This window comes from Lagopus muta, chromosome 31 (assembly GCF_023343835.1).
Source record: "Lagopus muta isolate bLagMut1 chromosome 31, bLagMut1 primary, whole genome shotgun sequence".
Classification (NCBI taxonomy): Eukaryota; Metazoa; Chordata; class Aves; order Galliformes; family Phasianidae; genus Lagopus; species Lagopus muta.
In genome coordinates, this window is record NC_064463.1 from 421,229 (window position 1) to 444,568 (window position 23,340).

General features: G+C 48.5%; 3 protein-coding genes and 1 pseudogene across 5 annotated transcripts in view; 2 read left to right on the forward strand and 2 right to left on the reverse strand.

The window, feature by feature from the left end:
- The window catches only part of LOC125686094 (zinc finger protein 501-like), a 474,399-nt gene that overhangs the window by 220,856 nt on the left and 230,203 nt on the right, over positions 1–23,340 (forward strand). The window lies entirely within an intron of this gene.
- Positions 1–23,340, forward strand: part of LOC125686103 (zinc finger protein 239-like) — a 208,912-nt gene that overhangs the window by 165,929 nt on the left and 19,643 nt on the right. The window lies entirely within an intron of this gene.
- LOC125686096 (zinc finger protein 383-like) overlaps positions 1–23,340 on the reverse strand; it is a 119,350-nt pseudogene that overhangs the window by 68,898 nt on the left and 27,112 nt on the right.
- LOC125686097 (zinc finger protein 345-like) overlaps positions 1–23,340 on the reverse strand; it is a 56,041-nt gene that overhangs the window by 24,178 nt on the left and 8,523 nt on the right.

Consider the following 23,340-nt stretch of genomic DNA (forward strand, 5'->3'; position numbering starts at 1 on the left):
TTAAGTGCCTTTTTGTGCTCAATCATCTATGTGTTTTTGGTAACTCGGATGCTCCCCTAGCTATGATACATTATCAAGGGAGTAAGCTGAGCCAGATGAATCCAGAAATGTGGGCCCACTATAGGGACCCAAAATCAGGATTGTGGCAGGAACCGTGTGAAGTGATTTATCTGGGTCGAGGTTATCTTTATGTGCTTACTCCAGCAGGTCCTCTCTGGGTTCCTAGTCACTGGACCCATCCATCAGTTGGCCACCCTGGACACCAAGGAGAAGCGACGCGAGCACCCCCTTCACTGGACACTGGACCCAGTGATTTGGTCAATACTTCATTTACTTGACCCTGAACTGGCCCATTGGAAAACTCGAAGTCAACTGGATGAGCTCCGAGGGATTTTACACATCATCGAACCAGCAGGAATAGCCTGTGATCTGTGTATTGATTGTCAGGAACATAGTTGTAAGGCATGGGTGAAGATACATTGTGGTGGGTGTAAGAAGGTCTGGTGGGCACATCAAAGTAGCCTCACACGATTGTGGTGCATTAATTGTGCTCAAGGCTGGCAAAGGGGTTCGACCGTAGCGGCGGTAGCTGAGGCCCTGCAGAATTTGACAGGCTCACCAAGACTTCAGGGTTTAGCTTTAATTGAAAGCAAAGAGACAAGGGTATTATTGGAAATTTGGTGGGAAACAAAATGGGAGGTGATATGAATTAGAGCCGAGACTGCTACTACGATACTACAGAAATTCTGTGATTGAGATGTCTGGGTTATTCTTCCCAAAGAGGCATGGGTCAGTCCACAAGACTGGAATTAAGCCTCACAGAAGTCATCACATGGGTCCCAGCCCAACCCAAGACTAATGTTTGGGTAACCTTAGCGAATATGACCAAGGAGGAGGCCATCTGCCTGTCTCTGTCTTCTCCAGGAAACCCATTCTCAACCTGCTTGGTAGGGTTGCCAGCAGACCCTTGGCCATGCCCAAGCTTCACACCACTGTTCACATGTAGTAATAGGGATCCTAGAAACAATGTGGATAACTGGGATCAATGGGCTCCTTATTTTCCAATATTGCCTCAGGAGCCTCAAGAAATAGAATTACTAGGATCCGTTAAGACCAATGCATGTCTCTTCTTTAATCACTCTAGTAGAGTTGCGACTAATAATCCCTCGACCATTGTGAATTCTAGCTTGTTAATATATCACAATGAAAGTGCATGGTGCAACTATACAACTGCAAACATTTCTGTATCTGCTAACAATCCCGTTCAATTGCCAACTGGATATTTTCTGATATGTGGCGATCGTGCTTGGCCCGGAATCCCATCCACATTAAGAGGAGGTCCTTGTACAATTGGACGGTTATCCTTATTGACACCTAATACATCTATGATCTTAAACATGAGTCGGCATTACTCTCAAAGCAGGACCAAGCGTATGACTCATGCATTTACCCGGGAGTGCCGTGATGATGTGAATTTCTGGAATCTGGAAACTCAGTCTCTCTCTTGGCTCCCTGGGGTTCTGCAATACGTGCTAACATTAACTACTTGGGAAGAATACAGGAATGTTGTCAGGGTCTGCAGGGATGCTATGAGGAAGGCTAAAGCCTGCCTGGAATTAAATCTGGCGAAGGAGATAAAGGATAATAAAAAAGGCTTTTTAAAGTATGTTAACAGTAAAAGGAAGGCTAAGGAGAATGTGTCTCCCCTGCTAAATGACGGGGGTGTTCTGGTAACGGGGGATGCTGAGAAGGCGGAGATACTGAATGCCTTCTTTGCTTCTGTCTTCAGTGAAAAAGCTCCCCCTCGGGAATCCGAGACCCTGGAGGTTAGTGACAGGGTTGGGGAATGGAAGACCTCGCTTCGGTCAGGGAATAGGTGGTCCGGGAGCGTCTAGGCAACACCAGTGTTCACAAATTCATGGGACCCGATGGGATTCATCCACGGGTGCTGAGGGAGCTGGCAGAGGTGATTGCTGAACCGCTTTCTGTCATCTTTGAAAAGTCTTGGAGGACGGGGGAGGTGCCTGAAGACTGGAAGATAGCCAACGTCACCCCGGTCTTCAAAAAAGGCAAGAAGGAAGACCCAGGCAATTATAGGCTAGTCAGCCTCACTTCTGTCCCTGGAAAGGTGATGGAACAGCTTGTGCTGGATGTCATCTCCAGACAATTGGAAGAAACGGAGGTTATCAAGAGTAGTCAGCATGGGTTCACCAGGGGGAGGTCATTCTTGACCAACCTGGTAGCCTTCTATGATGTTGTCACTGGGTGGGTGGATGGGGGGAGAGCAGTGGATGTAGTCTACCTTGATTTCAGCAAGGCATTTGATACTGTCCCCCACGACATCCTTATAACAAAGCTGAGGAAGTGTGGGATAGACGAGTGGACAGTGAGGTGGGTTGAGAACTGGCTGACTGGCAGAGCGCAGAGGGTTGTTGTTGGTGGTGCAGAGTCCGGTTGGAGGCCTGTAACTAGCGGTGTTCCTCAGGGGTCTGTGCTGGGTCTGGTCTTGTTCAACATCTTCATCAATGACCTTGATGAGGGGATAGTGGCCACCCTCAGCAAGTTTGCTGATGATACGAAGTTGGGAGGATTGGCTGACACGCCTGAAGGCTGTGCTGCCATTCAGCAAGACCTGGACAGGCTGGAGAGCTGGGCAAAAAAAAACTGGATGAGGTTTAACAGAAGCAAGTGGAAAGTCTTGCACCTGGGGAGGAATAATTCCATGCACCAGTACAGGTTGGGGGATGACCTGCTGGAGGGGAGCTCTGTGAAGAGGGACCTGTGTGTCCTGGTGGACAATAGGTTGGCCATGAGCCAGCAGTGTGCCCTTGTGGCCAAGAGGGCCAATGGCATCCTGGGATGCATTAAAAAGAGCGTGGCCAGCAGGTCGAGGGAGGTGATCCTCCCCCTCTACTCTGCCCTGCTGAGGCCTCATCTGGAGTACTGTGACCAGTTCTGGGCTCCCCAGTACAAAAAAGGTGAAGGGCCTGGAGCATCTCCCCTATGAAGAAAGGCTGAGTGAACTGGGTCTATTTAGCCTTAAGAAAAGATGACTGAAAGGGGATCCAATCCAGGTTTATAAATACCTGAGGCGTGGGGGCCATAGTGGTGAGGCTGGACTCTTTTCAGTGGTACGTGGAGACAGGACAAGGGGAAACGGACACAAGCTGCAGCATAGGAAGTTCCACACAAATGTGCGCAAGAATTTCTTTAGGTGAGGTGATGGAGCGCTGGAACAGGCTGCCCAGGGGGGTTGTGGAGTCTCCTTCTCTGGAGATGTTCAAGTCTCGCCTGGATGCCTACCTGTGCGACCTACTGTAGGGAACCTGCTTTGGCAGGGGGGTTGGTCTTGATGATCTCTAGAGGTCCTTTCCAACCCCAACAGTTCTGTGATTCTGTGATTCTGTGATTCTGTGAACTGGCAAACGTCCTAATTTTAAAGAAGAGGAAGAGAGAGGAAATCAACAATTATGGAGCTGTCATTCTCGCTTCAGTGTCTGGTAATCTTGTGACGAAAGTGGTGCTGGGAGTTACTGAAAAACCCCTCAAGGACAGTTCTGTCATCAATCACAGCCAACACAAGTTCACGAGGGGAAGGTCCTGTTTAACTTGATGTCCCTTTATGACAAGACCACCCACTGAGTTGACAAAGGGAAGCCAGTTGAGGTTATCCTTCAGGATTTCAGTAGAGCCTTTGATACTATTTCTCACAGTATCCTTCTGGACGAAATGTCCTGCATACCAGCTAGACAAAAACATAATGTGATGGGTGAGTAGTTGGCCAATGGGTCGGGCTGAAAGGATTACAGCAAATGCAGTTCCATCAGGCTGACGGACGGCCGCTAGCAGGGTTCCCCTGTGCTCCATTTAAGAGCAGTTCTCTTTTCATCAAGGACTTGCATGGAGGACTAGAAGAAATTTTGAGCAAGTTTGATGATGATATCACACTGGGAGGAGCTGTTGTTTCCATTGAGGGTGGAGAGAACTTGCAGAGAGATTTGGACAAGTCAGAGAACTGCGTAAGCACCAACTGCATGAAGTATTACAAGAAATAGTGCCTGATTCTGCACCTGGGTAGGGGCAACCCTGGATGTACAAACTGGCTGGATATGGGTACTGGAGAGCAGTTCCATTGAACAGGATCAGGGGTCCTGGTTAACATGAAATTGAATGTGAGTTAGCAGTGTGCCCAGAAAGCCAGGAAGGCCAACCATTCCCTGGGTGCACTGAACATGGCATTGACAGCTGGGTGAGGGAAGGGATTGTCCCTCCCTGCTGTGCACTGCTGCAGCCTTGCCTGGAGCACTGTGTGCGCTTCTGGGCAGTGCAGAACATAAAGGGCATAAAACTATTGGAGACTGTCCAAAGGAGGGCACCAGAACTGAGAGATCTGAAGTTCAAAGTTCCATTGTGAGTGATGGCTTGTTCAGACTGGGCCATTCTGACATCCCTCATCCTGTGATGAGACACACTGCCCACATGGGACTTGGGCCTCAGGGCATCCTCGAACCCCGTGCAGAGTCTGGGAACTGCTGTCCCCTTGTCTTTCATCTGACATTATACAAACCCACATCCCACTGCTCCAGGAAGGGCCCTGAGCCAGCATGAGGGACAGGATTTCCCTGCCAAGGGTCTGGGGATCAGGGCTTGGCCTTTCTGCTTTATAAGACAAAGGAGGCTTTCCTCACATCAGAGCCACCATCCCAGTGCCTTTGTCTGCCCTTAATCATGGCTTCCAATTATCTGCTTTAACAAGTCCCTGGGGAAGCTTGCTTGTTAATGGCCCTCAGTGGGGCCCATTAATACTCCAAGAAACTTCACTGTTCCTTCTGACTTTGTCTTCTTGAGCACCTCATGAAACCTTTTCTCTGCACTGGATGTTGTTAAGACTCAGCAGCAAATGCCCCCTGGGGCCCATTACAACCTGAAGAGCCCTCCTGTGCCTTGTGCCTACTTGTCATCTTTTGCAAGTGTTCAGAACTTGTACAGGTAACTGAAGGGGTTTCTGGAGAGAGCTTAAAGAGAAGAGAACAAAGGGCAATACAAAGTCCACTGATTAATTTTTATATAGTTATGTTTAAACAAGAAGCTGAAGCAGCACTTAGCAACTGAAATTGACCCAGGATGTCCCCTAATGAGCTTTGCTCTGTCACTGTGTGGACAAACATCCTCCTCAACTTCCTCACCCCATTTCAACTCACATTGGCCCCATGGGACTCACATCACTTTCCTCACATCACTCTTCTCTGCAGTCACTCACTCAGTGTTAAACCTCCTTTGCACTAACTCTCAATGGCTTGCTCAGAAAACCAGCTGCACATGGGCAAGCAAAGATTTCTCTTCTTTTGCCAACAAACAGAAGAAAACATGACGCAACTGAATGAACAGTAAAACACAGTGATCAACCGCATGCCTTGTCTAAACTTCATCTAGTGAGGTTTGTCTTTCACAAGGAATATTTGTACAAGAAATGAGTTAGAGATAGGAAGGGAGAGAGATAATCACATCTAAGGAGTTGATCAAAGAGTCCATCAGACTTTGGAGAGATGGAGCAATAATCTCCAGATTATTATATCTGGCAGATCACAGATCAGCCAGATAGCTGGCTAGCATCTGAATGAACAAAGAACAATGGATGGGGGAAACCTGGAGAGCAGTGGGAAGAGCATGTGCATCCAGATGGCTTACTGAGAACATGCCCTGAACCATGGTCATTGATTTAGGAGAGCTGGAGACACCTGGAGGATGAGGGACATCAAATACCCAGCAGGTAGATGCTGGGCATTAGTCACAAGGCATTGGCTCTGGCACCACTATCTGTGTCCCTGTACCTGAAGGCATCTGTGTCCTGCAAACACAGTTCTGGAAAACATTGAGATTAATAAATAAATAGATAAATAAATAAATAGATAAATAAATAAATAAATAAAGTAAGTAAGAAGAAGGAGAAGGAGAAGGAGAAGGAGAAGGAGAAGGAGAAGGAGAAGAAGAGAGATAGCAAATCCACTACAGGACTACTGTTTTCAGACTAAAGAGAGAAGACTCAGGAGAATACTAGAAATTGAGAAGTGTGCTAACATATTGTTATGGATTTGAATGTTTGTCTTCAATCCTCCTCCCCTCCCCTCTCCTCCCCTCTCCTCTCCTCTCCTCTCCTCTCCTCTCCTCTCCTCTCCTCTTTTGTTTTTCAATTTTACTGACATTAATGAACATGTGCCTGCCATAATTTCCCTTCCCAGAACTGTCCACGACATTTCTCAGTCTTTGCATGGATGGATTTACACTGTGGTACTGAGCTCATTTCTTATTTCTCAAATATTGTTTTAGATGGTCCAGTGCAGCACAGGAGGCTTCAATGCCCTCCATGCCTTTCATGCCAGGTACCCTGCCCCATTCTACTGTGGGTTCACATTGACCCAAACGATCCTTGTGCTGCCTATGTATTTCTACAAGCCTTTATTGTATTTGATATGCCTGGGCAGATTCAGCTGTGTTTGAGCTTTGGCCTTCTTAAACACATCTCAGCAGATACACTGGGACAAAGTATCTCCATTGCTCCCAGCTGACCACTTCTTGTTTACACTTCCTATAAGCTTTCTTTCCGTACTGTACATCACAGACAGTTGAAGAATCTAAGGTGTGCTCTCCTGAAGCCCAAAGGTGTGAGCTTGTCTTTTGCCCTCCCTTTGGACTCCTCAGCTCCACCACGCCATGGCCACTGCAGCCCAGGTTCTCTTTGACCTTCACATTCCTCACAACCCCTGCCTTGCCAGTGAGTATGAGATCTGAGACAGCCAGCACGGTTTCACCAGAGGAAGGCTTCCAATATGGGAGCCTTCTGTGATGGAGTGACAGCATTGGTGGACAAGTTAAAGGCGACCAGTGTCATTTACATGGACTTGAGCAAGGCCTTGGACATGGTCCCCCACCACATCCTTATCTCCAAATTGGAGGGATGTGGATTTGATGGATGGACCACTCAATGAATAAGAAATTGGTTGAAAGGCTGCAGACCACCACTCGAGAGTGCTGAGGGAACTGACGGAAGTGATAGCCGAGCCGCTTTCCATCATCTGTCAGTGCTCCTTGTTGACTGGTGAGGTCCCAGAAGACTGGAGGCTTGCCAATGTGACTCCCATTTACAAGAAAGGTCATAAGGAGGATCCAGGGAACTACAGGCCAGTTAGCCTGACCTCTGGGCCAGGGAAGGTTATGGAGCAGATTGTCTTGAGGGAGATCATGCGGCATGTGCAGGGTGTCTAACCAAGATGTTATAATTGCAATATAATCAAAAGAGTAAGGCAAAGCTGTATAACCAAGATGTTATAATTGCAATATAATCAAAAGAGTAAGGCAAAGCTGTATAACCAAGATGTTATAATTGCAATATAATCAAAAGAGTGAGGCAAAGCAAACAAGGATCACAAAAGAGAATAAGTAGAAGAGCTTACCCTTGGGTTGAGCTCACTAGAAGATATCAAAGAGGAGGATCTCCAGAAGAGATCCTTCCCCTCTGGTAGCCAGCTCTTAAATAGGTCCAGGAGGGGTGGAGCCTGGCTCCACCCCTTCCGGCAGCACAGGTGAATTGCCTTCACCTGTGCTCCTCTGGCTGACTCATGGCTCACCTCAGGTGATCAATCAGAGGTTCAGGCCGTGACTCAGCAGTTCCCATACACTCCACCCCTTCACGGCGTGAACCAATGATCAGGTTAACAAAAGGGTAAGCTTTCCCTAATACAGAGATCCGGTATATCGCGACGCTTATACAATTTTATCGCGACGTATGTTGGTACAGTTCAAGACAAGTGATGATTAGTGGATGTCCATATTCTTCTATGGGCCAGTGCTCGATGATGTGCCTGGAGGTATGAAGTCCTGAGGTGCAAGTCCATTCTATGTTCCATCAGTCCCATGCAGACCATCACCGGGTGTTGTACGTGATCTGACAGCAACACTGGAACGCTTGATGGCATTTTGTTCCTTCCGGTGGTCCTGAAGGCTCACAGACTCACGGGGAGTAATACAGATGTTTTACAGGTACCAGGAGGGGAAGGTCTGCTCTCCAGGGCAAGATACAGGCCGTATTTCTGTCTTGGGTCAACACTTCCGCTTGTACTGGGGCACGTCCTGGCCACCTGTACCACACCTTTTTGCCGGATATCTGCGGCTGCATAACGATATCAGGCACCAAAGGAGGTGTCCTGATCTGCCACAGGGACACGATGGGGGTCCCTTTAGCAATAAAGATCGGAGTGTTGACCATAATATCAGTAGGCCATGTACCTATTACTGGAGGGACTACTGAGCCTCCCACCTCCAATAGTCTCCCCCAAGGTGCAAGTAGGCCACACCACTTGGGTCCTACCTGCACCTTCCAGGGCCATTTTATTTTATGGGTACCTGGCTCTAAGTTTTCAGGGGCAGGGAGCAGAAGATTATTTTCATTACCAATTTGGGGTCTTACCTGATGATCAGTGCCCGTAATTTGGATCCTAAGTGGGGTGGCCCATGTCGTCTGCAACATTCTCAGGGCACTGGGTCTGCCATCTCGAGGTCTTTCATTCAGGTCCCGCAGGGTTTCATACAGTCTTTTTGTCCACCCCTGCAAGGACTGGGAGTCTGTCTTCAGGGCAGCCTTAAGAATACCATTATAACGTTCAATGAGGCCTGCCCCTGTTGGATTATATGGCAGGTGGAATCGCCATTCGATGTTATTTTCTTCTGCCCAGCGCTGTATCGTTGCACCAGTAAAATGAGTCCCTTGGTCGCTCTCGATGACTTGAGGTGTCCCGTAGGCAGACATCAGTTTAGTGAGTGCCTTGATGGTATATGCCTGGTTTGCTTTCGGTACTGGATAGGCCTGCAGTAGCCCACTTGCAGTGTCGACACAGGTCAGGGCATATCTTGCCCCTTCGGAACGAGGAAGGGGCCCGATGTAATCGACCTGCCATCGCTGGAGAGGATTGTGTCCCCTAGCAAGATGGGCTGTTGTTTCGGGCAACGATCTTGGTCTCATCTTGGAGCAAGCGTCGCAATCCTGGCATGCCTGGACGATATCAGATAGTTGTATGGGCAGTCCCCATGCTTTAGCAGCTGCCCACATTGTCTTTTGTCCAGCATGCCGTAGCTTCTGATGTAACCAGCGGGCGATGTTCTCAGATGGTGAATTCTCAATCCATCGAACTCGGGCCAATGTGTCGGCTTCATCGTTTCCCGGTGACTGTAGGGGCTGATGACCAGAAACATGGTAGACACGTACAGTCCTGTGTTTGACCGTATTCCATATATCTAACCACATGTCTTTGCCCCAGATCGGTCGGGCGTGGATAGTCCATTCCTGGGTGGCCCACTGTGCAATCCAGAGAGTGAGCCCCCGGTACACAGCCCAACTATCTGTGCAGATGTTCAGGATACCATCACCGGGTTCCTTGGTTATAACCATCCACACGGCTCGCAGTTCTGCCCATTGGCTGCTCTGGCCATCCCCCTCATCGAACCAGATTGTCTCGGTGGAAGGATGGTATGCTATTGCTCTCCACTTGCTCGGGTTGCCCTTGCTGGACCCATCTGTGTACCAGGCATCTTCAGGGATAGGATATTTTCCCTCCTGAACGGGACTCTTCTCTGGTGGAGCGACCAGTATTTCTTTTGGTGCATCACTGTGATACGTAACTGGGCCTAGGATCTTCTGAAGTTCTTCTTTCAAGGGGGATGAAGACAGACTGCTCCTTTGGCTGAGATAGGCGACCCATCGTGCCACTGTTTGTGCTTGGGCCACCCCTGTCTTAGGAAGGTGGGTCAGATCCTTCACCCACCCCTGAATTGGCAGAGTGGTCTTAACTATAACTGCAGCTGTCTGAGTTATTGGCTCTACTGCCTGTAATGCCGAATAGGCAGCCAATAACTGTTTTTCAATCATACTGTATCTTTATTCTGCTCCGTGCCAAACCTGAGACCAGAAACCAATGGGGGTCCGAACAGAACTCTGGCGCTGCCACAGGCCCCAACCGAAGCCGTCTTGAGTAACATGAACGTCCAACTCGGCTGGGAGGGTAGGATCGAATATACCCAATGCCTGAGCTTGTTTAACTGCCAGTTTTGCTTGTTGGAAAGCATCCTGTTCGGTTTTCCCCCAGTCCCATAGCTGCCCCTTTTTTGTGAGTCTGTATAGTGGCCTTAGCAGCTGCGCTAGGTGAGGTATAAAGGAACGCCAATAACCCAATATACCTAGAAACTCTTGCAGCTGCTTTGATGTTGTAGGGACTGGGAATGCCTGAACCTTATCTATAACAGCACTGGGTAGCACTTTGGTCTTTCCTGACCAAACCACCCCCAGGAATTTTACGGACAGGCCTGGACCTTGCACCTTTTGGGGATTTATAGCCCATCCCCTTTGTTGCAAATAGGCAGTTAATGAATCAGCTGCCTGTCCTACTACCTCCAGTGAGTCGAATGTCAACAGGAGATCATCAATATAATGATATAGGTTAACATCATCAGGTTTTCTCCAGTCAGCCAGGTCACGCGCCACTAAATTGTGACAATACGTTGGTGAATGCACGTACCCCTGTGGCAGGACCTGAAAGGTCCACTGCCTGCCTCCCCACATAAACGCAAACTGATCTTGCGATTCCTCAGCAATTGGGATACTGAAGAATGCATTTGCTAGATCTAGGACACAATGGTAGGTTTTTATCTCCCTACTCAATGTGTCCATTAGGGAAGCAATATTGGGTACGGCCGCATGAATAGGCGGCGTGACCTTATTTAATTCTCTGTAATCTACTGTCATCCTCCATGTGCCATCCGACTTTCGCACCGGCCATATGGGGGAGTTATACGGGCTGTGTGCAGGTCTTATAATGCCCACTTTTTCTAATTCCTGCACCGTTCTCGATATTTCATCTTGCCCACCCGGGAGTCTATACTGTCTAACGTTAGTAATCCGGCGCGGTTTCGGCAGGCAAACAGGCTCATGTTTCGCATGGCCTCTTAATATTGCCTGCACCGCCCGGATACTGATACATCTTTGTCGAAGTCTGAACTCTCCCACAGTTGTTTGGAGAGCCAGACCCCATAGAATGTCTATGCCCAGGATGTATTCTTGGACTGGGGCAATAGACACCTTGTACTCCCGGGGTGGGAGACGCCCAACCCCCAATTTTAACCATGTTTGGGTGACAGGAATAGTCTGTCCCCCAAAACCACCAATCATCACTCTGTCGCCATGAAATTTTTCCGGATCTCCATAGATAATTGATGTTTCTGCTCCAGTATCTACTAGTGCCATCACTCTCTGAATATTTTTTCGGGACCAATAAATCGTTAATTCTACATAGGGCCTCTGGTCCCGTCTGGAGGCCCTACGGGGACTAACACCCCTTGTCACTGCATGAATTGTGCTAGGGCCAGTTCTTTTGCTTCTGATGGCTCAGGCATTGTGGCCCGAGACACCTGAGGTGGCTTCTTTTTCCTGTTAGGAACAATAAAATCTTCTAGGTTCCATGTTGTTGTTGGAACCCTTTCTATAGCTCTTACCCTGGATTTCTTAGGGTAGCTCTGGAATTTTTGATTGTCCTTTAGTTGTCTCCAGAGCTGGAGAAGGACGTGATTGGGTTGGCGGTCGATCTTAGCAAATTGGACCCCAGCCCGAATTAAATCATTAAACATTTGTTTTCGGGATACCCTTATGGGTCCCGATCGAGGAGCTCGAGTAGCCGGCATTCTGGTTTTATTTACCGGCAGGACCTCTGCTTCCTCCAAAAACCGAATATTGCGCCTAGTCCGCAGGCGTTCTGTTTCTCCCAAATCGGCAACTAACTGGGCAACCTGCTGGACTACGGCTTCTGATGCTACAAGGGGATTTAATATTGAAACTAAGGTACCGTACAGATGGGAGGGAGCTTGTTGTAGAATTAAATCTCTCATCCCTGCTGAAAATTTAACCATATCAGGGCCATCAAATGTATCTTCATAGATGGCCTCTCTTACACCCAGTTCACGGATATAGTTCTGAAGGTCCTCCATGGAGGACCACATACCTGTATGTAACGGTATGTCTGATTTATTCGGCCATACCATACGGCAGGCCGCGATTAACCATTCTAATATGGAATGGTTTTCATCACGATATTGATTGCCCACGTATAACCTTTGCCTAAGAGCAGGATGGACAGTCATGGTGGCCAACTTAGATATTTCTGGGCCATTCACCACGACACTTTCTGCCCCAGAATCCCACAGTCTCAATAACCAAGCCGGCACACTTTCTCTGGGCTTCTGCCGAAATCGTTGTACTAAGTCCATTAATTCTGTCGCCGTGTATGGCCGAGCTGTCACATGTAAATGAGTCTGGGCAGGGGGCCATTGATCAGGTGGCACCCCTGCCGGTCTGTCCTGTACTTTTTTTGTTTTTTGGGTTATCACAGGACGGACCTCCAATGGATCAGTTTGAATTGGACATTCAAGGTCTGATTTGGATTTCTTGTTGTCCTGGTCAACGAAGTCTGTTGATTCAGGAGCCTGGTCATCATTTATTGAAATATTACGAATTTGGCTTACAGGAAGATGTAGAATTGGCTTCTTCCCCGTTAAAACGCCAAGTTCGTGCTCCAACTTTTCAATGCGATCTTTCAAAAGCTGATTTTTGGTTTCTAAAGTATTATTTCTTGAGTCCGCATGATTTAAAGCGGTTAATAGTGGCCATGCCACCATGGAGGCAGCCAATTGTCTTTCTTTGGTAATGAGAATGTCCTTGCCAAGTCCTTGAAAATAGTCTGCCATGCGATATGGGGAGAGATTGCCCATAACACGTAAGGGACCCCATTTTTCAATGATGGCAGCTAACTCGTAATAGGGCGATCCCTCAAATCCTGGGATCTGCCCTGGAATCATTTTCTCTAGGGGAGTATTGTTCTCCCCCTTGACCCATTTATAGAAGTTCCACAGGAAAGACATGTTAATTTCAGTATATTCAGCCTGCCTGGCTCGCCAAGTGTATAACCAAGATGTTATAATTGCAATATAATCAAAAGAGTGAGGCAAAGCAAACAAGGATCACAAAAGAGAATAAGTAGAAGAGCTTACCCTTGGGTTGAGCTCACTAGAAGATATCAAAGAGGAGGATCTCCAGAAGAGATCCTTCCCCTCTGGTAGCCAGCTCTTAAATAGGTCCAGGAGGGGTGGAGCTAGGCTCCATCCCTTCTGGCAGCACAGGTGAATTGCCTTCACCTGTGCTCCTCTGGCTGACTCATGGCTCACCTCAGGTGATCAATCAGAGGTTCAGGCCGTGACTCAGCAGTTCCCATACAGCAGGGTGACCGGGGGATCAGGCCTAGCCAGCATGGGTTCATGAAGGGCAGGTCCTGCTTGACCAACCTGATCTCCTTCTATGATCTAGTGACCCATCTGGTGGACGAAGGAAAGGCTGTTGATGTGGTCTACCTAGACTTCAGCAAAGCCTTTGACACGGTCTCCCACAGCATTCTCCTGCAGAAGCTGGCAGCCCGAGGCTTGGATGGGTGCACTCTTGGCTGGGTAAGCAGCTGGCTGGAGGCCCGGGCACAGAGAGTGGTGGTGAATGGAGTCAAATCCAGCTGGTGACCAGTCGTGAGTGGTGTTCCCCAGGGGTCGGTGCTGGGGCCTGTCCTCTTCAATATCTTTATTGATGACCTGGATGAGGGCATCGAGTGCACCCTCAGTAAATTGGCAGGTGACACCAAATTGGCTGGAAGTGTGGATCTGCCTGGGGGTAGCGAGGCCCTACAGAGGGATCTGGACAGGCTAGAGAGCTGGGCTGAAGCCAATGGGATGAGTTTCAACAAGGCCAAATGCCGGGTCCTGCACTTCGGCTACAACAACCCCAGGAGACGCTACAGGCTTGGGGAGGTGTGGCTGGAGGACTGCATAGAGGAAATGGACCTGGGGGTATTGATTGATGCTCAGCTGAACATGAGCTGACAGTGTGCCCAGGTGGCCAAGAAGGCCAATGGCATCCTGGCTTGCATCAGAAACAGTGTTGCAAGCAGGAGCAGAGAGGTGATTGTTCCCCTATATTCAGCACTAGTGAGGCTGCACCTCGAGTACCGTGTCCAGTTTTGGGCCCCTCACTGCAAGAAAGACACTGAGGCCCTGGAATGTGTTCAAAGAAGGGCAACAAAGCTGGTGAGGGGTCTGGAACACAGGCCATATGAGGAGAGGCTGAAGGAGCTGGGAATGTTCAGCCTGGAGAAGAGGAGGCTCAGGGGAGACCTCATTGCTCTCTATAACTTCCTGAAGGGAGGTTGTAGTGAGCTGGGGGTCGGCCTCTTCTCTCGTGTCATTGGTGATAGGACCAGAGGGAATGGTTTCAAGCTACGGCAGGGGAGATTCAGGCTGGACATGAGGAAGTATTACTTTTCAGAAAGGGTGGTCAGGCACTGGAATGGATGCCCAGGGAGGTGGTGGAGTCACCGACCCTGGGGGTGTTCAAGGAAAGGCTGGATGCTGTGTTGAGGGATATGGTTTAGTGGGAGATATTGGGAATAGGTGAACGGTTGGACTGGATGATCTTTTAGGACTATGATCATGATTCTAGGTCATGATTCTATGATTCTACCAAGGGTGGTCATCAGTGGCTCTGCATCCAGGTGGAGGCCTGTAACGAGTGGCGTCCCCCAGGGCTCTGTCTTTGGACTGGTGCTCTTTAACATCTTTATCAATGACAGTGATGATGGAATCGAGTGCACCCTCAGCAAGTTTGCTGACGGCACCAAGCTGAGTGGTGTGGTTGACACGGCTGAAGGAAGGGATGCCATTCAGAGGGACCTCAAGAGGCTGGAAAGGTGGGCCTGGGTGAACCTGATGAGGTTCAACATGGCAAAGTGCAGAGTTTTGCACTTGGGCCAGAGGAATCCCAGGCATCCATTGTCATGGTTTTATGATTTTTGGTCATCAGTATTCCACACCATAACATCATGTAATGCACTGGGGGTGGGGTTTGATATCTGCCGAATGTTCGTCCGTCAGAGAAGAACTACATTTCCCCAGGAGACTTTGCGGTCAGCAAGGGGATATAACTCCAAGCAAGGTCACCTGATCCTTCTTCTTCGCCTGCTCTTCGCTGTCTGCGCTTCGCTATCTGCGCTTCGCTGCCTGCGCTTCGCCATCAGCACTTCGCCGTCTGTACTTCAGTCACTCAACTGGACTGCACTTCTCACCCCAGCATTGTGGTGAGGTCTATACAATTCAAACAGACTCTCTCTCTCTCTCTCTCATTGTATTTTACTAATACTATATTTAGTAAAATCATTTGTTTCACCTCAGATCAGTGCTGTTGTTTTCAAGTATTTTGGGGTCCCCTGCTTCCCCTTTCCCAGAGGTGCGGATCCGCAGATCCCTCCGCCCTGCTGGTCACGGAACTGGGCCGGACCAGCCCATAAACCGTTGACATCCATACAGGCTGGAAGGAGCGGTGCTTGAGAGCAGCCCTGCAGAGAAGGACCTGGGGGTCTTGATGGGTGAAAAACTGAACATGTGCCAGCAGTGTGCCCTTGCAGCTCGGAAGGCAAATGGTATCCTGAGCTCCATCAAAAGAGGGGAGGCCAGCAGGGACAGGGAGGTGATTGTCCCCCTTTATTCTGCTCTTGTGAGGCCCCATCTGGAGTACTACATCCAACTGTGGAGCCCCCAGTACAAAAAAGACAGGGAGTTGTTGGAGATGGTCCAGAGGAGAGCCATGAAGATGATCAGGGGACTGGAGCACCTCCCCTATGAGGACAGGCTGAGGGAGCTGGGCTTGTTCAGCCTGGAGAAGAGAAGGCTGCGGGGTGACCTCATTGCAGCCTTTCAATACCTAAAGGGAGCCTACAGAGGGGAGGGGAATCAACTCTTTGAAAGGGTTGATAACTGCAGGATAAGGGGAAATGATTTTAAGTTGAGGGAGGGGAGATTTAGGTTGGATTTCAGGGGGAAATTCTTTACAGAGAGAGTGGTGATGTACTGGAAAAGGCTGCCCAGAGAGGTTGTGGATGCCCCGTCCTTGGAGGTGTTCAAGGCCAGGTTGGATGGGGCCCTGGGCAGCCTGGTTTAGCATTAAATGTGAAGGCTGGTGGCCCTTCATGTGGCAGGGGGGTTGGAGATTGATGATCCCTGAGGTCCCTTCCAACCCTGGCCATTCTGTGATTCTGTGATTCTGTGACAGCTGCAGGCTGTGCAGCTGGGGCTGCAGCCAGGTGTCCAGGGCTGTCCTGCAGAGCAGGTCCCTGCTGTGCCCTGGGGGCTGTCTGCCAGGGCAGGGGCTCTGCCACCTGCCAGGCTCAGCACTCAGCCTGCCCGGGGAGTTGCCAAGGGAGCTGTGGGGAGACGTGTGGGGGGAAGGAGCCCCCCAGCAGGGCAGGGGCCTTCTGCTGCCACAGCTGCTGCCTGGGGCAGGGGGATCATAGCTACACTGCACCACAGGGTGTTTCCAAGGGTACTTTGCAGGAGGAGAGACAGGGCAGGGATTTTCCATTTCCTTTTCTTAGGGAAGGGAAAAGTGTTGGAGGCAGAAATCTGAAAGGAACTTCCCACTTCCCACGTGAGATACGAGGAACCCCAAATAGTAACTTTCTCCATCTGCTGTTGTATGAACAATCTCCTAATGTGCTTTCAGCCTCTCCTTTCCCAAAGGACAACACCAGCTGAAATTACCATCATTTTCTACAGACATGAATAATGCACTTATCCTGCAAACAGGCAGCTTTCTCTAACAGGAAGTGCACAGAGGTTGAGTGCTCAGAAAGCAGAAAGGGTAAATACATATGAGATGTGGAAATAGCTACTAAGAGGAATATTTGCTGGTGGCTGAGATATGGTTAAAAAAAGAGAAGAAAGTAGGAGCTCCTTATGCTTCTACTTCTTAATAGATGCTGAAGAAATGGAATTAAGCTTGAGTTATGGAATGAAATGAACTTCTATAGTGTAGTGGGAGGAGTGTCTCTGAGAATGCTCTTGACTTGTCATTATCTTCTGGACTCTACACAGGGCTCCATGCCCAGGAACAGCAGATGCCCAACAGCAGCTCCATCAGCAAGTTCCTCCTCCTGGCGCTGGCAGACACGCGGCAGCTGCAGCTCCTGCACTTCTGGCTCTTGCTGGGCATCTACCTGGCCGCCCTCCTGGGCAACGGCTTCATCAGCACAGCCGCAGCCTGCGACCACCACCTGCACACCCCCATGTACTTCTTCCTCCTCAACCTCGCCCTCCCCGACCTGGGCTTCATCTCCACCGCTCTCCCCAAAGCCATGGCCAATATTCTCTTGGAAACCAGGGACATCTCTTATGCAGGATGTGCTGCACAGGTCTTCTTTTTAGCATTCTTATTTTCTGCAGAATTTTTTCTTCTCACCATTATGTCCTATGACCACCGCATTGCCATCTGGAAGCCCCTGCACTACAGGACCTTGATGGGCCGCAGGGCTTGTGCCAGCATGGCAGCAGCTGCCTAGGGCACTGGGATTCTCTGTTCCCTGATGCACACTATCAATACATTTTCTATAACTCTCTGTCAAGGCAATGCTATGCATCAGTTCTTTTGTGAAATGGCTCAGATCCTCAAGCTCTTAATATTCTTAATATTTTAATATTTACTATTCTTAATATTTTAATATTATTTTAATATTTGGTTCTTAATATTTTAGGTATGTTTGATTTTTTATTTGAGTGTGTAACTGTGATACAATAATCTGTAAAAAACAGTTGCAATTTTTTCCACTTCTTCTTTCCCATCTACTTTCTGTTTCCTCACACCAGGAGCTTATGTAAACATGAAACCAGGTTCCCTGAATAGGTTGAAAGATTCCTAAAAAGTTTTTAAAAATACTTTCTCTTAGCTCTTATCACTTCCTACCTTGTCTGGATGTGGGGAGGTGCAGCCATGGACAGCAGCACAATGCGCTCTTTTCATTCCTGGTCTCATTACACTGCCACACTGCTCTCAAGTCCTTGCATCTGTGCAGACCTGAAGATCTTGTATGTCTCACGACTGTGCTGTTGTCTCTACAGCAGCACTCTGGGGCTGCAGTCAGTAGTTGGCAATATGAATCACTGTGCTGGCCTCCTTGCTGGAACCGCCGTAACAAGAGGGGCTCTTCAGAGCAGGACCAGAGAACTGGAGGCCTCTTCCAAAACTAGTGTGAGGAATATACCTCAGGAGCTGCTCCCTGAGAAGATCTCGAGATCTTCTGGTGCTCTTCACTGTGTCATGGGGGCAGTTTCAGAGTCCCAAGGTGATCTGTTATGGCAGTATGGCAGTATGGCAGACTCATGGCAGTAATGTGGTTCAACATGGAAGGTGGCTCAGCACCACACGGTCGTTTGCTCAGTGTCCCCCTTCCCAGTGGAAGAGGGGAGAAAACTGAAATAAAACTACAAAGTCGAATCTGTGGGTTGAGATATTATTTAGTAAGACAGAGAAAAAGAAAAGGATAATAATTTTGACATATGTATTTATGCATATATGATATATATAGGAGATATTCACCTTTTGCCCAAGGAAGTTGTGGATGCCCCCTTCCTGGATGCATTCAAGGCCAGGCTGGATGTGGCTCTGGGCAGCCTTGTCTAGTGCTTGGTGACCTTGCACGTACCACGGGGGTTGAAAGTGGATGATCACTGTGGTCCTTTTCAACCCAGACCAGACTGGGTCTAGGTTTATGATTCTATGATTCTACGATTCTATAGTTCTATGATATATATAAAGATGCAGTAGCAAACATATATGCATAGCTACCATATCTATGTATATGTATTTGCAAATCCAGGTCCTGTTGCAGAGGTTGGAGCAACCGCGGGGCTCGTCCTGGAAATAGGAGTGACCAGAGAGCTGTACCTCTTGGCACAGTGCTCCTCCCTTCGGTAGAATTCTTTTCATTGTTTTATCGCAGTACTTGGAACAGCTATAGGAGCTGTAACAGGGGTGACCACAGGACTCATCGTGAGGGTTGGAGAGAGAGCAGCGTCTGACACAAAGCTTGGAGCAACCGCAGGAACCGTAGCAGCAATTGGAGCTGCTGCAGGGTCTGTCCCAGGACTTGGAGAGGCTGCAGCACTGTCAGCAGATCCAGCTCTCTTCCCCTTGAGGGCGCTGAAGAGTGTTGAACACAGCTCAAGAGGTGTGGGCCAGGCCCTGGCACACTGCGCTGATTTGTGCTTCTTTAGGATTACCGGGGCGACAGCAGACCTTCCCCAAATATCCTACCAGTTTCTCAGGATTCTGCAGTTGCTCGGAGATGAAGTTCCAAACGCTTGGGAGTGCCCACCACTCCAGGCACCTGCCCAGACCATCCCTCATCCCCTGCCATGCAGAACTCTCCTGACTTGGGGCAGATCTCTTGATGACACTCTTGAATAATTGTTTAATCTGAAACATAACCTGAAACACATTGACAACATGTAGTAATGGAAGCATGCTGGTCTGAACATCCCACGCGTAGACAAAATTCTCAGGAGCTACGGTAACTAGCTTTCCAGCTCCAGGGAAAGAAGGACAAGTGAAATGGAAGCTAAGGATCTGCTGGAAAGTGTCCTTCCTAATCTCCTCCATAGCTGGCAGCCTGAGGAGACAAAGTTATCCAACCAGCACAAAGCCCTGTGCTAACTTGCTCTTGAAAGATCTGCTGTTATCTCAGCCATTGCAGCCCCACATCAGGCACCAAATGATGGTGCTTTAAACGAACAGGTGGAACAGCACCACACAGTGCTTTGTGCACTGCCCCTTCCCAGTGGGATGGAGAGAACTGGGAAAAAACAGAGTACAATGCCTGGGTTGAAATACAGCTCTTTACTAAGAGGGAGAAAAGGAGATGTGTAATAATTATGACTTTTATGTACATCCATATAGAATCACAGTATCATAGAATTGGTCAGGTTGGAAAAGACTGGAGTAAAGTGTGTGCAAACCCAGCATAAACTGTGATTAAAACCAGGAGAAAAGGAAGAGTAAACCCAGGGTAATGTGTGAGTAAAACTTGAGTAAAGAGAGAGTAAAACCCAGAAGAAACTGCAAGTAAAACCCTGAGTAAGGAGTGGGCACACACGGAGTGAAGTGTGAGAGCAGCCAGAGAAATGTAAACCCAGAGTAAAGTGCGAGGTAACCCAAAATAACATGTGAGTAAAATCTGAAATAAAGTTGGAGTAAACCTGGAGTAGAGGATGAGTAAAAGACTGAATGAAGTGTCAATAAACCCTGAGTAAAGTGTGAGCAAAAAGTGGAGTCAAGTCTGAGTAAAACCCGAAGTAAGGTATGAGTAAACCTGGAGTAAAGAATGAGTAAACCTGAAGTAAAATAGGAGCATGCCTGGAGTAGAGTGTAAGTAAACCCAAAGTAAAGTGTGAGTAAACCCAGAGCAAAGGGTGAGTAAGCCTGGAGTAGAGTGTGACTACATCAAGGGTAGAGTGTGAGTAAAATTTGGAGAAAAGTCAGAGTAAAGAAGGAGTATTGTCTCAGTAAACCCAGAGTAAAGTGTGAGGTAACCAGAAGTGTGAGCAAACCCAGAGTGAAGTGTGAATAAATCTTGAAGTAAGGTGTGAGTACACCTTGGAATAGACTGTGAGTACCCAGTTGTGCAGTGTGAGCAAAACCTGGAGGAAAGCAGGATTAAAGCACGAGTAATTCTTGCATAAACAAAGTAAACTGTGAGTAAAACATGAAGGTAAACTTGAAATGAAGTCTCAGTAAACCTGGAGTAAAGTGTGAGTAAAACCTGGAGTCATGTGTGAATAAAATCCTAATTATGGCGTGAGTATACACCCAGAGTACAGTGTGACTAAAATACAGAGAAAAGTAAGAGTAAACTGGAGTAAAGTGTGAGTAAAACCCAGACAAAGTGTGATTACACCTGGAGTACAGTGTAAGTACACCTGGAGTAAAGCATGAGAAAACGTGAAGTAAAGTGTGAATAAACCTGAAGTAAAGTGTGTAAATCCAGTGTACAGTATTAGTAAACGTGGACTAAAGTGTGCATAAGACCTTGTGAGAGGTCTGAGTATACCCAAAGTAAAGAACGAGTAAACCCAGAGTAAATGGAGAGTAAACCCAGAATAAGTAGGAGTAAACCTAGTGTAAAGTATGAGTAAATCCCAGAGGAAGGAGTGAGTAAACCCAGAGTAAAGGATATGTAAACCTTTTTGTAAAGTGTGAGAAAAAAAACAACGTAAAGCATAAGTAATCCCAGAGTAAAGTGTGAGTAAACCCTGAGATAGTTTGCTTTCAGGGTAGGCTTTTTTTTTTAGCTAGCAACAGTGCAGCTCTTGTGCTGGTAGGCTGTCAGCTTGTAGGCAGGCTGTTGAACAATCAGGGTGGGGCTGGCACTGCCCACTCTTAACCTCGGCACTTGACCCATGGAGATAATCTTTCAGTATCCTCGGGGGAGGCTCGCTTCCGGCCACAGAGCACAGCAGGTTGCTGCTGCCCGCTGAGAAGAGGGAGGGTAAGACTGTGTTTGAGCACAGCCCACGCTGCCTCTACAGTGCTGCAGCTGTGGGTGTGGGAGGTGGGTCAAATGCCAGGGCGTGTAAGTGCTGTCCCTCTTGGCTCAGGGGACAGGCTTTCCTCTTGGCACTCTCTGAGACCACAGACTTCAACAGTGTCTCCACAAGACAGCAGGATTACTGCAGGAAGACTGTGGTGAACCAGACAGAGGGCCTGCCAGAAATGCAGCCGTTCAGGTCTGACGCTGCATGGGGTGCCTGAGCCTGCTGCTGCCGGGGAGGGTGACAGGGCTTCCAGCCGTGAGAGGGGTGAGCAGGTGGACGAGCTGCTCAGCCTGGTGGGGGAGCTGAAGGAGGAGGTGAAAAGACTAAGGGCCATCAGGGAGTGTGAGCAGGAGACTGACTGGTGGAGTGAGTCACTGGCATGCCAGAGGGAAGGGTGCCAGGGAGATACTGCAAGAAAAGTGGTGGACCACCAGCCCTGTCACAGTCAGACAGAGCTGACAGAGCAAGAGGCTTGGAAGTGTGTCCCCACTCGAAGTCTCAGGCGCATCCCCTGCCTGCCTACGCTACTCCCAAACGTCCAGCTAAGCAGCGGGTTTGAGATGCTGGAAATGGAATGGGAGATGAGTGGGGAGGCAATGGAGGATCTGCCTGGGAGGGAGCCTAGGGTGAGGGGGTCGCCCCATGCCTTGAGACTGCCTCTGTCAGGAAGGGCAGGAGGGGAATTGTGGTGGCCGATGCGTTTCTCAGGGGAACAAAGAGCCCCATTTGCAGACCTGATCTAACCCTAGGGAGGTGTGCTCCCTCCCTGGGGTCCACATCACGGACAGCACCAGAAAAATCTCGGGTCTGGTTCGCTCCTCTGATTACTAGCCATTCTTCATAGTTCAGGTAGGCACCGATGCAATTGCTCAGGGAAGCCTGTGAGCTATCCAAAAGGATTTCAGGATTTTAGGGCGAATGGCTGAAGGACTGAGTTCGCAAGTGGTATTTTCCTATCCTTCCGGGGTGGTGAGAGATACAGAGATACAGATGCAGAGCGGTCTAGGCTTTGAATAAGTGGCAGAAAGGTTGGTGCTGCCACCGGAACTTTGGGTTCTTTGACCATGGGGAGCAAGGAAGAGAAAACTCCATGTGAATTGAGAGCAAATTAGAACCGTGCATAGAAACCAAAGGGACGTGTGAGTGTAACACGGAGAAAAGTGAGAGTAAGCCCAGATTGAAGTGTGAATAAACTCACAGTAAAGTGTGAGAAACACCAGGAGCAAGGTGTGGGAAGACACGGAGGAGAGTCAGTACACCTGGAGTAAGGTGTCAGTAAAATGCATAGAAAAGTTTGTGTAAACCCAGAATAAAGAGTGGTAAAGTTGAAGAAAAGCTTGAGTAAACTCAGTGTAACATGTGAGTCAAACCCACGCAAAAAAAGAAGAGTGAGTAAACCTGGAGTAAAGTGCGAGAAAAACTGGAGTAAAATGTGAGAAAACTTCAAGTAATGTGTTAGTAAACACAGAGTAATGTGTGAGTAAAATCCAGACTAAGGTGTGTGAGCTCACCCTAAGCAGATATAGAGAAAACCAGGACTAATGATTGTGCAAGCCTGGGACAAAGTGTGAATAAAACCCGGAGAAAACTGTGAGTAAAGCAGGAGTAAAGTGTGAGCAAACTCAGAGTAAAGTGTGAGCAACAGCCGGAGTAAAGAGAGAGTGTACACACCCAGAGTAGGGTGTCAATAAAACCCGGAGAAAAGTGTGAGTTGACCAGGAGTAAAGTGTGACTAAAGTTGAAGAAAAGTTGGAGTAAACCGTCATAAAGTGTGAGTCAAGCACACTATAGAAAGAAGTGTGGATAAATGCTGAGTAAAGTATGAGAAAACATGGAGTAAAGTGTGAG